This window comes from Pelobates fuscus, chromosome 7, assembly GCF_036172605.1.
Source record: "Pelobates fuscus isolate aPelFus1 chromosome 7, aPelFus1.pri, whole genome shotgun sequence".
NCBI lineage: Eukaryota > Metazoa > Chordata > Amphibia > Anura > Pelobatidae > Pelobates > Pelobates fuscus.
The window spans coordinates 44,827,332-44,832,530 of record NC_086323.1 but is presented as its reverse complement, the minus strand read 5'-3'; positions in this window follow the sequence as shown (position 1 = coordinate 44,832,530).

The window sequence follows — 5,199 nt, the reverse complement described above, 5'->3', positions numbered from 1 at the left end:
GGATTTTGCTTAATTGAACAATAGAATGCAGAATCTGGAAATAATTTAGTACTAATACTATACCACTCAGCATACTTCCTTAAATAATCTGAAATGCGACGGGACGCTAGTCACAGACATAGGCAACCTTCGGCACTCCAGATGTTTTGGACTACACCTCCTTTGATGCTTTGCCAATCTTATGGGTGTAAGAGCATTATGGGGGATGTAGTCCACAACATCTGGAGTGCCGAAGGTTGCCTATCCCTGCGCTAGCACATTCACAATGCCATTCTGAGCTCCTATATAGAAGAGACCTGACAAGGTGGGCAGGGGACACTTCTCCCTGGGTAACTAGCATTTAGGGTTTAGGGGCTGTATCCTCACAGCACCATTCGCAGATTAAAAGCAAATGGGGGTTCATTGTGATGCCTGGAAGCAGCACGCTGCAGAAGGGAATCTGCAGGTAGGAATAATGCAGCACATTTGTAAGTCTGTGGTGGAATCTCGGTAAAAATAAATTTAGTAGGCCAAGATTACCACGTGGCATGTGTACGTGCATATGCTGACGTATCGGTCGGTTGGTTGCACGTGGCAAGATACGATCAGTAGTGTACGGAGCATGTGCGAGAATACAGGATGTAGTATTCCCCTCCTCCATTGTGCTGGACAAGCCATGCGGTCAAGCAGGAAGTTAATTCTTATTTGTATTGATTGGTTAAGAGAATGTGCGGGTGGAGCTTAATATGGGAGGAGTTATGTGCCTATATAAGGAGCCTGCACTATTGTCCGGGGCTCAGAACTTGTTGTATTTTGGTGACATTAGTCCCTCTGAGTCCCGATCGGTGAACCGAATAAAGAATCTCTTCCTTCCTGAAGAAACCTGTGTCCATCTCTCTGTGCTTGGCTTCCGTCAGTTTCTCCGGTATCAAGTCCAGTACTCCGTGGGTTAGGACTTGGACTTGTGCACAAAGATCTCAATGCTCTCCAGACCTTGACGGGTCCACTGGGATATTTTCTGGGAGACTGTAGTATCTGGGGTCAATCAGGCTATAAGACTACGAGGAGTATGTATGATGTGTAGTTGCTCGCAAGTAGTAGAAAAATGAAACGAGACATTGCTGTCAACTGAATCATAGGAAATAAGGGTTTGCATCATATATCCATGAACAGATTTCTCTAAATGCTTCCTAGAGCCACGCAGGGCATAGTGATAGAAGCATGTGCCTGTCAAAAACCTTAATCGCATGCAAAAAAAGTCAATTTATTATGGAACATTTGCCACCAAAGCTTTATATGCATTTTACCATTTCAATAGTCAGAGGGGGACATCATCATTATAACTGGTATAGCTGGATGTGTGGCCAAGGGGAGGACTGTTAGGGGACTTTTTATGTGAATAACTTGACCTACCGGTAACAGCAAATGCAAGTTAGCACAATAGCTAAATATCGAATAATTTATACATAGACATTTACAAACACATTTACTTTAGTTTAAAGATTATTATAAGTTTTATCGCTGTGAAGCTCTGTTTTATGCTCACAAACTACAAAAAAAATGTATTTAAAAAAAATGGACATCAGGATAAGAAAGCAGGGACAGAAGGAACTGGAACAAAAAGTCCATCTTAGCAGGCACATGGGTAAGGTTTGGCACAGTAACAAACACAAACAGCAGAAGCCACGCACAATGAAACTATGCTTGAAATCGCAAATGACATTACCCTTCCATAACTGAAAGCAGAAACATTTTCACTTTTATAAAACTTTGCAAGTCAGGATTTCTATGAGACCTTGGGGAAATACTGATGTAACTTTTTGAAATATCTTGCCTGTGAATGTCCTTTGCCATCAATAGGTTAATTTCCCTTTTTTTGAGACCAATGTTTACAGTAATATATCCATACAGCCCTGCAGATGACAGAGTCATGTGCTCCCGCAGACAGGCAAATCTGGTGAAATACTTTGCAAATACAAAGGGCCAATCTGCAAATCTCATAACGAAAGAACAAAAAAAAAAAAAAAAAAAAAAGAAAGAAAGGCTTTTTACAATCACACCAGGAATATAAATGTCTATAATTATCATGATCACCTCTATAATTTATATACAAACTGTACTAACAAAAGGGACTACACAAGAAAATTTAGAAAACCCTGTGTTGGGAGCTTCTCATAGGAAAACTTCCAAGGCAAACCTATAAATGATATAAAGAAAGACCATCCCACAAAAGATATATCAAGTTTGTAGGTCTTGGTGATGAGGAAGAATCTCTTATAGACAGAAATACTAGGCCTTGGACTACGGTATACTCAGCCCCCCTTCCCTCCCCCTTTAAGCAGGGGACTGCGTTGGGGTGATAATGTCTGAGGTTGCTTAACAGGACGTTTACGAAGTTGCTGCAGTTCCCACTGACTCCAGATGTGCAAAGTATAATTAACCTATCATCTGTAACAGCTGTCATGTGGTCCACTCTCCTCCATCATCAGATCAGTCACAAGTCATCCGTGTTGACAGCTGATGGTCCTGTAAAACTTCCTATATTTCAAATATTTGGTTACACTGATGTTTCTTCGTGACAGTATCACCCATTAGAAAAGTCTGATTCTGCTAGAACGTAATATGTGATGGCAAGGAATCGCTGTTGCTTGCTCCAGGCAGAGGTGGTGAAGTGGCATAAATGTAACTGATGAAGGGTTAACTGCAGAAGCAAGGCAAAAAAAACTATGAAAACCTAACAGCAAATTGTAAAATATTACAATGGCGGGAGCCCCAGGCGTGGCTGTGGTTACAGATTTTTATGAATTTGACACTAGGATTAAAGATTACAACAAGCAAGCTGATGTTTTTAGATATATTTTTTTTCCATGACAAATTTAGTCTTACTTTTTCCTTTCAGAGAATTAGCATTCTGCTCGAGAGGATACAAGACAATCTGGATAAGGCCTGTTCAGGCTAACCAGTAGTAGGTGATGGCTTACTGTCACTCCAGGCCATAGACAGTGTTCTCTACTCTACACTATATTTTCTGCTACCGAGCAGCTCTTCCCGGCAGGGAAGGGGTTAATATACATAAGGGTTGGGTACATAACAAGTTTGGAAAGCTGTTTAGGAGCTGCTTGCATCACCATTAACGTCAATGAGGGTTTTTCTACAGCAATTATACCGCAATCTCTTTCAGCCTCCTGTGTTCTGTCAAGTAATTGCAAAACTTTCAGGAAACCATCCATAATTCTTTCAGCTATTCATTCTCGGGGTGTATGCTAGAATAGGGAGGTACCTTTTTTATTGGAATGAAAGACATACTTTATTTATACATGGGGTGTATGAGGTTCTCAAACGGACAGAGATGTATATTGGATTAGCAAGGCAATGTTTTGCCAGAGTTGTAAACAGGACTGTGCTAATATTTTTAAAGGGACGTACGCTGGAGTAGGGAGAGCGTTAAAGGGAACCTACAGTCCTGACAATAACAATAGTTATTTTGGAACTTTACTGTCCAACCCCCTTTTATGGCTAATAAATATTACTCACCTGCTTTCAGGTGCTGGGAGTTCTCCACTGCAGCCTCCAGTTCCACCTTCAGATGAAATCACCCACGATTTTCTCCAATTCACTGCTTCTCATAGAGAAGCATTGAATGGGCCCTACATATTCGGGGCCAAATGCTGAGCTCCTCCAATTATTATTATTATTATTTTAAAAAGCGCCAACTAATACAGCAGCGCTGTAAATCAAATGATATTAGCAGCATTTGATTCCAGAACCAAGTTTTACTCAGTTTAGAGGAGGAAGCGCCTCTAGTGGCTGTCAGGAGATGAAGTGGTCTGGGTGATATTAGTGGTCATTTAATTATTGCAGATGTACATAGTACATATTATTATTATTGAGGGGAACGTTGGACCAGAAAAACTGATTGTGTTGGGGATCGCTCCGCAGAACTATATATATATATATATATATATATATATATATTTATATATATATATATATACACACACACATACATACATACATACATACACACACACACACACACACACACTGCAGCACTGGTTATCTGTAAAAACACAAATCCAAATATTTAAAACTCCTGGCAGTCCAGGTGTGTCTGACTACACTGTATCTATGGATTTATATAGCACATAAACAGTGGAGCTAAACACACAATGAGAATTCTACTCTCCAGCATGTGCACAGCCATGTACTATTTATCCTTGGTAAAATATTTGCTTAATAGTGGAGAGATTATGTTTGTGATTTATCCATCTGTTTTGTGATGCAGTAGCACTGCTGAATGATTGGGTTAGTCATATAAAACAAAAATGCATAAAGTGAGCCTGTCATTATCCTTTTTAGGACCTAATCTTGTATTTGTCCACATACCAGCAACTTAAAGTGTTTAACCCCTTAATGACACATCATATATGCCTTAATAATACGGGATTGCGTATCCTATTTGTCAAGACAAGGTTAAAAAGAACACAATTCATACTCTTTCTACTAATATACAACAGGAAGCAGGAAAAATATCTGCAACAGATTTTAAGCAACAATTGACTAATTTCTTATATTTCAGTTGAGTCTAAATATCAATTAACAGGAACACAGTCAGGTCAATTATTACCATAACATTTGTTATCAATATTTATCAGACAGAAAAGGTGAAATCCCATCAATGTATTATGCATATTTTACTATAATAAATAGTTTTGTATGTTTAATTTACATAATGAAAAGCAACAACCAAAGTAGAATGAACTAAGTTTACACTAATAATATGACAACATATCTAATAAGTAGAAGTAAATACTGCATTTATAAGTAAAGGCACATTGAGATATTATTTTTTACATATGTACTTGGAAGTAGCTGTTAATATTATTGAATTCCAAGGTAGTTATTTTATGGACGTTGGACGCATGAATGGCTTAGCTATTCTTGTGGGGATTGGAACCTGTTTAGACAGTTCTAATTGGCTCAAATTACAGTGTTTAATTAACAAACAAAAATAAAATAAATCTTCAGAGTAACAGAAGATAAGGGTGATGGTTTATAGAATAGAACATTCTAACAAATAGAGGTGTCTGAATGCATATTGGCTTATTAGGGGAAATTTAAGCATCGGTAAGGCAGACTTTTGGACTGAGCAAGTGGAATCCTTGTTCTCTCCTCAATAATCACCAAATCTGAACATCATTTAACCCATTTCAAAGGTGT